Raw genomic sequence first — 10,561 nt, 5'->3', positions numbered from 1 at the left:
ATAAATTATGAGAAACATAAAACTTATCAAGACTGAATAATACATTAATAGAAAATTTGAACAGATTTATAAATAGTAAGGAATTGAATTAGTAGCCAAAATCCTTCCAATAAAAACACAGCCCAGAACCAGATGACTTCAAGTGTTGAATTCAGACATCTAAAAATTTAACATTAATGCTTCGTAATTCTTCCTAAAAACTAAAGAACACAGAATACTTCCAAACTTAGTTTATGAAATCAGCATTACCCTGATACTAAACCAGGTAAAAAATGATACTAAAAAAAGAAAACCACAGGTTAATATGGTTAACATAGATGAAAAAAATCCTGCACACAATACTGGCAAACCAAATTCAACAACATAATAAACATATCATACACCTTGACCAAGTAAGATTTATCCCTTGGATGCAAGGATAATATTCCATATGCCCATCAATAAATGGGTTATACCACATTAACAAATGAAGGGTAAAAACACATAATCATTTCAACAAATGCAGAAAAGGCATTTGATAAATTTCTTTTTTTTTATTGGCCCAAGATATAATTCTGATTGTGGTCTGGATCATAAACCTTTATCACATTTTAAATGTCTGTTGTCTTACATACAATAAGGTGTTTTATGGGGGAATAGCGGGGTGGGAAAATGGGAGCAGGGCTTCTGAAGCTGACTAATACCTGAAGAATATGGCAACATGAGAAAGAACTGACCCAGCTGCTTTGGTAAATGGAGGAAAATCATCTCAAGGTTGTTAGCATACGTAAGATCAGACTGTAGATTGTGCTGAAAGACCCTTCAAAACAAAACAGCTTGCCATTCCTTTAACAATTACTAGTATCAAAAACTTTGAATTCTGCCATGAAAGGCAGAGTTTAAGCACAACCTGGCTGAGACACCATCAGTTCAGGAGCACTTACCTCCACTGCTCCCCTGGGCCTAAAGCTTGGTTTCCTTATGGGTGTTGGGGCCACACAAACAAGTCTCTTGTTTTCTACACAGTGAGAGTGGGGAGTGGGACATGTCCCAGATTTTTTGGAACAAGGCCAGAATCCTACGATCCTGCTGGTGTGATGGGTGAGGTCCATAAGAAAATGAGCAGAGGGTCAATTTGTTTCTTCTTTCACCAAAAAGACCATGAGGTCTGCAGTTTGTGCTCACCCTAAGACTGCCGCTACCTTTCATGCCCAGAGTCAAATCCTGCACTTCTGTAATGCACATTCTCTATCCTGCCAATACCACAGATACCTTTAGTGGGTAGGGTGAGGGTTCAGAAGAATCCTCCACCAGCTATGAGGCAAGTACAGCTAGGTGGGATCCTGGAGGCTGGAGGGAACACACTGTGGTGGCTGGTCCATGGGGTAGAGCATTTGGTGAAGCAGGGCATGAGCCACAGGGAGGTTGTCGGGATCCACGCCGAGCACCTGTAGCAGGCTTTGGTACTCCGGGTTGCTCTCCAGCAGTTTCAGCAGATTGGTAGACTCCATCTGCTCCAGCTGCACCTCCCAGTACACAGAGATCTTCTGGCTGAAAGTCACTTATAGGAGGCAGGGACTGTTGTGGCCCTCTTTGTAGGTATGCAAGCCTACATAGAATATTTTCAACCACTTGGAAGTGGACGACAGTGTGGTTGTCATCAATCATATATGTCTGTCCATCCTAACATGCAACTACTTCCTCATGCCGATTGCCAGTGACATCCAATTTCTCCAGGGCAAAGAGCTGGTGATCCACTTGCGCAGATCACAGAAGCTTATCTGCTTCCTCCATGAGCTTCAGCATCCCATACACAGAGCAAAGAGGCCAGAGCCACTACTCTCAGTGCTATGGCCTTGTTTAATGTCGCCAATTAGGTGAGCGGAGATATTCTGGCAGATATGGCCAGATATCTGGTGCAGGACCACATCTTCGTCAGCTGGGGTCTCCCTAATGCTATCTGTGGCCCCTTCAGAGGCAGAAGGGAACCCAGCGTCTTTTTTCCAGGTACACAGTAGAACTGCACAAGCACAACCTGGCTGAGACACCATCAGTTCAGGAACAACTAGTGGCCCCAGAGTCAACCAAGAGGCTGTCCACCTGATCCTCCAGCATCCATTTCTTGAGGTACACCAACTACCCTGCCAGATGTTTGGGACCCTCACCTAGCTCCTTTCAGCAGAAAGCTCACACCACACAATCTGTGTAGCCCACCACCACCTCACAACACTCATCTCCTTCTGTGGGCATGAAAGCCACAAATTTCAACACTTTTTCATGATAAAAACTCTCAAAAAAACAAGGAGATAAGAAAATAACCTCAACACAATACAGGTCATATATGAAAACCCCATGGTTAATGTTTTTCACAATGGTGAAAAATGGAAAGCTTCCCCTCTAGGATCAGGAATAAGACAAGGATGCCTACTCTTGTGACATAGTACTGAAAGTCCTAGCCAGAGCAATTAGGGGTGAAAAAGAAATAAAAAGTCTCCAAATCAGAAAGGAAGCAATAAAATTAACTCTGTTTATACACAGCATGATCTTATCTGTATAAACTCCTAAAGATTTTACACACACACTCAAAATATAAAAAACATAGAATTAGAAACCAAAGTCAAAAAAAGTTGGCTCATACAAAATCAACATACAAAAATCAGTTGTACTTCTATATATTAATAATAAATAGCCAAAAAAGACATTAAGAAAACAACCCCATTTACAATGATATAAAAAATAAAATACTAAGGAATAAACTTAAGTAAGGAGCTGAAATACATTAAAACAATGAAATATTGATAAAAGAAATTAAAACACACATTAATAAAGAAAAAGACATTTTGTGTTCATTGATTGGAGAATTCAACATTGTTGAAAAACCATATTACTCAATATGACTTACAGATTCAGTGCAACCCCTATCAAAATCCTATTGACAGTTTTTTTCAGAAACAGAAACAAACAATTCAAAAATTAATATGAAACCACAAAAGACCCAAATTGCCAAAATGGCCTCAAGAAAAGAACAAACCTAGAGGCATAACTTTTTCTGATTTCAAAATGTATTATAAAACTAAAGTAAATACAACAGCATGATACTGGTATAAGACAGACATATAGACCAATGGAACAGAATAGAGAGCTGAGAAGCAAATCTGCACATATACCACATATATCCACAAATAAACAGTAAACTGATCTTTGACAAGAGTGCCAAGAACACATAATGGAAAAACGATAGTCTCTTTAATAAGTGGAATTGGGAAAAAGAATAAAATTGGGCTCTTACTTTATATCGTACACAAAAAACAACTCACAATGGGTTAAACCTAAGACTTGAAACTACAAAATTCCTAAGAGAAAATGGAGAAAAACCCTCATAACATTGATCTTGGTAATGACTTCTTGGATATGACACAAAAAACACAGCCAAAAAAAAAAAAAAAGCAAAAATACATAACTGTGACTAAACCAAACTACAATTTTTCTGAACAGCAAAGCAAACAATCAACAGAGTAAAAGGCAACCTATGGAATGGAAGAAAAAACTTGTGAAGCATTCATCTGATAAGGGGTTAATATCCCAAATATGTAAGGAACTCCATCAACTCAAATAGCAAAAAAGAAAAATAATGCAATACAACAACAGAAACCCTGATTTTTTTTTAAAAAAAGTACAAACTATTTGAACAAAAATTTCCCTAAAGAAGACAAACAAATGGCCCACAGGTATCTGGTAAGATGCTCAGCATCAATAATCATAGGGGAAAAGCTAATCAAAACCATAACGAGATACTCTCTAACACCTCTTCAGATGGCTACTATAAAACACACAAAAAAGAAGAGAACAACTGTTAGTGATGGTCCAGGTGCCCTTGATGTGTTTTGCAAGGAAATGTGTGGGCTACAGGTATATACTTCCTGTTGAACACATAGACTTCTACTCCTGTGGGTTTGGATATGGTTGGAAATGAACCATAGCTGGGCCCTCTAAAGAATACAGATCTAGAGGACTGTATCGTCTGGAAGATACTCCAAATTTCAGAAAATGCTTACGTAGAAGATAAGGGGAAACTAGCAGTGAAGCAGTAAATGTTAAGGATTGCATGCCTATATTTAAGCACCATGAAGAAAAGCAGAAAAGGGAGCCCTTATAATAGCATATTCTGGAATGAAGTACTATACGGACATCAGTTTAGCATACCATGCAGAAGAAGTAGAAAAAAGATTCAATAAACAATGGAAAAGAGATGAAGTTCTTCTATTAACTAGAAATATAATGGAATCTGTGGCTGTTAATACAACCTCCACTTGCAGATTTAAGCAAAGAATCAATGCTCACTATAACGAACAAGTCTGGATCTATTTTACCTACTCAAAAATGCAAAAAGGTAAACAAAAATTTTAAATGAGATCTGGAGAAAATAAAGTAAAGCAAAATAAACTGCCTTCTATAGGATCAAAGGATGGTTTTAGAAAATATATTACAGAAGTAGGTAAAAGAAAATGTTTGGAACTTGCTGACATTCTAGAAAGAGTAAAAGAAGACTTGGCCTTTATAAAATTGAGAAAAGAATGTATAAAGGGAAAATATTGAAATTAAAAGTAACAGAATAATACGGAGAGGAAGATAGGTGTGATAAAGAATTTCAGGAATTCGAAGGCCACAATGTAACAACAAATCTACATTGGAGGCAGTTGTAAAATTAAAACTTAGGACAGAATGGTATTGCCTAGGTTGTCTTTCAGGGTTTTTGTAGTTTTGGGGGCTTTACATTTAAGTCTTTAATCCATCCTGAGTTAATTTTTGTATATGGCATAAAGAAGGGGTCCAGTTTCAAATTTCTGCACACAGCTAGCCAGACATCTCAGCACTATTTATTGAATAGGGAGTCTTTCCCTATTGCTTATTTTTGTCAGGTTTGTTTTATTTCTGGGTTCTTGATTCTGTTCCATTGGTTTATGTGTCTGTTTTATGCCAGTACCATGATGTTTTAGTTACTGTCATCCTGTAGTATATTTTGAATACGTGTATCATAATGCCTCCAACTTTGTTCTTTTTGCTTAGAACTGCCTTGGCTATTCAAGCTCTTTTTTGGTTCCATATGAATTTTAAAATAGTTTTTTCTAGTTCTGTGGAGAATGTCATTGGTCGTTTAGTAAGAATAGCATTGAATCTATAAATTGCTTTGGGCAATATGACCATTTTAATATTGATTCTTCTTATCCATAAGCATGGAATGTTTTTCCATTTGTTTGTGTCATCTCTGATTTCTTTGATAGGCAATACCATTCTGGACATAAGAATGGAAAAGATTTCATGACGAAGATGCCAAAAGCAATTGCAACAAAAGCAAAAATAGACAAATCAAATCTAGTTAACTAAAATGCTTCTGGACAGCAAATAAAATTATCAACAGAGTGAAGAGATAACCTACAGAATGGAAGAAAATTTTTACAAATCATGCATCTGACAAAGGTCTATTATCCAGCACCTGTAAGAAGCTTAAACAAATTTACAAGAAAAAACAAACAACCCCATTAAAAATGGGCAAAGGGCATAAACGGACACTTTAAATATGCATGCAGCCGATAAGCATATGAAAAAAATCTCAACATCACTGATCATTAAAGAAATGCAAATCAAAGCCACAATTAGATACTATCTCATGCCAGTCAGAATGGCTATCATTAAAAAGTCAAAAAATAACAAATGCTTGTGAGGTTTTGAAAAAAAAAGGAAGGCTTATATATTGTTGGTAGGAGAGTAAATTAGTTCAACCATTATGGAAGACAGTGTGTAGGTTACTCAGAGACCTAAAAACATAAATACCATTCAACCCAGCCATCCCATTACAAGGTATATATATATATAAAATATATAAATCATTCTATCATAAAGTTGCACACTATTCACAATAGCAAAGACATGGAGTCAGTCTAAATGCCCATCAATAGTAGACTGGAGAAAGAAAATGTGGTACATCTGATCTTTGATAAACCTGACAAAAACAAGCAATGACAAAAGAATTCCCTATTTAATAAATGGTGCTGGGAGAACTGGCTAGCCATATGTAGAAAATTGAAACTAGACCACTTCCTTACACCTTACACAAAAATCAACTCAAGATGGATAAAAGACTTAAATATAAAACCCAAAACTGTAAAACCTTAGAAGAAAATCTAGACAATACCATTCAGGACATACGCGCAGCAAAGATTTCATAATGAAAATGCCAGAAACAATTGCAACAAAAGCAAAAATTTACAAATGGGATATAATTAAACCAAAGAGCTTCTTAACAGCAAAAGAAACTATATTCAGAGTGAACAGACAACCTACAGGTGGGAGAATAATTTTGCCATCTATTTATCTGGCAAAGGTCTAATATCCAGAGTCTACAAGGAAGTGAAACAAATTTACAAGAAAAACAAAACCATTAAAATGTGGGCAAAGGACATGAAGAGATTCTTCTCAAAAGAAGATATTCATGTGGCCAAGAAACATATGACAGAAGTTCAACATCACTGATCATTAAAGAAATGCAATTCAAAACCACAATGAGATACCATCTCCTGCCAGTCAGAATGGTGAATATTAAAAAGTCCAGAAATAACAGATGCGGGTGAGGTTGTGGAGAAAATGAAAGGCTTTTACATTGTTGGTGGGAGTGTAAATTAGTTCAAGCATTGTGGAAAACAGTGTGGTGGGTTCCTCAAAGACCTAAAGGCAGAAATGCCATTTGGCCCATTGGTATTTGATGCCCAGTAATCCCATTAGTTGGGCATATACCCAAAAGAATAGAAATTAATCTATTATAAAGATATAATCACAAGTATGTTCACTGCAACAGTATTCACAATAGCAAAAACATGGAATCAACTCAAATGTCCATCAGTGGTAAACTGGATAGAGAAAAGGTGGTAAGCACACACTACGGAATACTATGCAGCCATAAAAAGGAACCAGGTCATGTCCTTTGCAGTGACATGGATGGAGCTAGAAGCCATTATCCTCAGCAAACTAACGCCAGAACAGAAAACCAGCAACCACATGTTCTCACTTATAAGTTGGAGCTGAACAATGAGAACACATGAAGGAGAACAACACACACTGTGGGCCTACTGAGAGTGGGGAGGAAGAGCAACAAGAAGAACAGCTAACCGATGCTGTGCTTAACACCTAGGTGATGGGTTGATACGTGCAGCAAACCACCATGGCACACATTTACCTATGTAACAAACCTGCACATCCTGCACATGTACCCCAGAACATAAAAGTTAAAGGGAAAAAAAGAAAATGTGGTACACTTACACCATGGAATACTATGCATCCACTAGAAAAGAGAGATTATACTCTTCGTGGGAATGTTTACAGGAACATAGCTCGAGCTGGAGGCCTTATCCTCAGCAAACTAATGCAGGAACAAAAACCCAAATACTGCATGTTCTCACTGATAAGTGGGAGCTAAATGATGAGAACACAGGGACACCAAGAGGGGAACAACAGACACTGGGCCTATATGAGGGTGGAAGCAGGGAGGAGGGAGAGGATCAGGAATAATAACTAATGGATATTAGGCTTAATACTTGGGTGATGAAATAATGTGTACTACAAACCCCCAAAATGCATGTTCACCTATATAACAAACCTGCACTTGTACTCCTGGACATAAAAGTTGGAAAAAAAAAAAAAAACTTAGGACAATTCAGTCACTGAACATGAGAATCTTGCTAAGAAGACAGAAAAAAAATGAAACAATAAAATAAAATATTAAGTTATTCTATTCAATAACTCCTGTGGCAAAACTGAAATTAGAGAATAAATCTTTAAAAACAATGAAAATGCTAAAACTGTATTCAGAGGGAAATTCAGATCATTAAAAATATTTCTTAAACACAGAGTACAGAAAATAAGAAGTAAAATTTGAGAATAATAGAAGCTAAAGAGTAACAAAATAAAACACTATGCTAATTTTAGAAATCAAAAATTTAAAAATACATCACAAAAAATCATTTGTGGGAAAATTTATTATACCAAGATAATGTAAAACTTTTATACAAACTTGGCTCTCTCATAAAATATTAATGTAAATTTTTTTAAGGAATAACAAATGTATCTACAAAAAGCAGAATAAAAAACTAAGAATTAAATGTTGAGTATATAGTTAATTAAACACAGGAACAGTAGAATAAGTATATAAACTCAAAGACTTATTCCTTTAGGAAGAAAAACCACATATGAAATGTCAAATCTAATCCAAAAAAAAGAAGGAAGGCATTGTTATGTAACAGTTAGAGTAAGAAATATAAGGATAAAAGCTGTCATTTATGTGTAGCTATCTGTGTACCGGAGACTTTGTTGAGTACTTTAAAATCATTGGAATATTTAATACTCTTTATAGCCTTATCAGATAGATATTTGTATTCCAATTTTTCAGAGTAAACTAAGCCTCAGAGCATTAAGAAACTTGTTGAAGCCACAAAGCAAGCAAATGGTAATGCCATTATTGGAATCCTAGAAGACCTGTAACTTGCAATCTTGACCACTATGGAGATTAACACCAAATTAGAGAAAGTTATTTAAATTATGAGAGAATCCTGTGTGCAACTCCACTGAAAAATCGAAGACTTCAATGAAAAAAAAATGTTTCTTTAAAAAAGTAAATTATCAAAATTTACAGAATATTCAATTTAAAAAATCACTTGAAGTAAAAAACAACCGTAAAATCTGTATTTTAAATGTTCTAAATCTATGTACTTTTAGGAATAAGTTCTAGAATGCCTTCAACTGGTTTATCATCCTTAGCCTATTTATCCTTTTCCAGAACAGAGAAAACAATGAAAAAACTCCACGATTTGTATGAAGCCAACATAATTAGCTGTATCATAAACTAAACATAAGTACCACAAAAAAGGAGAATGAAGGTAAACACAATTATGAATATTTTACACAGAATTCCTAAATAAAATATTAGCAAGTTGAATCCGTTAGTGCAAAGCTTGTCCAGAAAACTGTTTGCAGGTGTGCAGGGGAGTAGCAATTTTATCTCAGCCCATGAGGCAACAGGACAAGGCTTGAGCAGCTTGAGCCCCAACACCTTTTCCCACAGACAGTGATGATCTTGGTGGTGGGTTCAAAGATCTATCTGTCACAGATTGAAAGCAAGATGCGGGATGAGCTACACCTGGCACTTGCTGTTCTCCATAGCTTGCTGAGCACGGGCAAGTTGGTGCTATCACTGGACATCTACTTCAGTAGTCAAGATACCTGCTCAGGGATGGGTTTCCCATTCCCAATGGTGACAGAAAATCCTGGGGGGCACATCTCTGGGCTGTGGACCCAGTACGTTTATGGCATATGCTCTCTCTAGAGGTCTTTAAACTAATGATGAGATGTTCTTATCATGAAATATGTTCTCCAAATAAAAGCTTCACCATGATTTTCAAATATTTAATGTTAAAAAGTTTGGTTGGATTCAAAGCCCACTCACATTATAGTAAGAAATGTCAACATTGCATATTTCAATAAAAGAAAAGAAAAAACTTTAGCTGAAGTATAAATTCTGTGGTTACAAAGTAAAAAATTTCAGTGGATGTAAAGTGTGTTTTATAATGTATTACCTGTCTATGGTAATAAAGTTTATTCTTGATGATGACTGCTATGGTTTAAATGTTTGTGTTTCATCCAATATTCATGTTAAAACTTAACTGTCAGTGTGAAAGTATTAAGAGATAGGGCCTTTACATGGTGCTTAAGTCAGGAGGGCAGAGCCTTCATTAACAGGATTAGTGACTTTATAAGGGAAGAAGGAACTAGCTAGACTCTTTTGCGCTTCTGTCCCTTCTGCTAACTGGGGACTCAGCATTGGTCCCCTATGGAGGATGCAGCAGCAAGATGCCATCTCAGAGGCTGAGGCCAGGCCCTCACCAGACACTAAAACTGACATTACCTTGACCTTGGATTTCCCAGTCTGAAGAATCCGTGAGAAATAAATTTCTATTCTTTATAAATGAACCAGTCTCAAGTATTATGTAATAGCAGCACGAATGAACTAAGACAATGACCTACAAGAATTTAAAGAGAAAATAACCAAGCCTTTATGAGATAATTATGTGTAATGTTTTCAATCATAAATGCTAGTACATATTTACAATAAAAGTTATTTCCATGGGAGCAAGATAAACTTCACCATAGTAAATTCAGAAATAATTTATCTGCAAGTTGGAGGTTTTATTCAAATTTACAGATAAATATCATTATATTAATATCATTCCTCATAAAAATATAATGATTTTTTCTTTATATTTCGTATAGGTGACCTCCAAACCCCTGTAGTTTACCTTGGGGTATCATACAAGTACTACCATTTTCTATGTGTGCCCTGACAAAAGACAGGATGAATAAAACATTAGTAGTAAATTAAGTAAATCACAACAATAAATCATAAGATGTATTCCCACTAATAGAACTATCAGAAAATCAGTTATAACATCTACATGTCAATGAAGAAAAGTAATGTCTGCCTTAAACTGGCAAGATTAAAAAGATTAACCACGTACAATTTGAAATCCTTGTGCCA

The 10,561-nt window shown here is 35.9% G+C and overlaps 1 pseudogene; it reads right to left on the bottom strand.

Annotated features, from left to right (window-relative positions):
* Positions 1-1,310: 1,310 nt before the first annotated feature.
* Positions 1,311-2,214, bottom strand: LOC101027387 (KICSTOR complex protein ITFG2 pseudogene; annotated as a pseudogene).
* Positions 2,215-10,561: the final 8,347 nt, after the last annotated feature.

The sequence above is a fragment of the Saimiri boliviensis genome, chromosome 1 (assembly GCF_048565385.1).
Source record: "Saimiri boliviensis isolate mSaiBol1 chromosome 1, mSaiBol1.pri, whole genome shotgun sequence".
NCBI lineage: Eukaryota > Metazoa > Chordata > Mammalia > Primates > Cebidae > Saimiri > Saimiri boliviensis.
The sequence above is the reverse complement of the archived record's forward strand: the minus strand, read 5'-3'. Positions and strand labels throughout refer to the sequence as shown.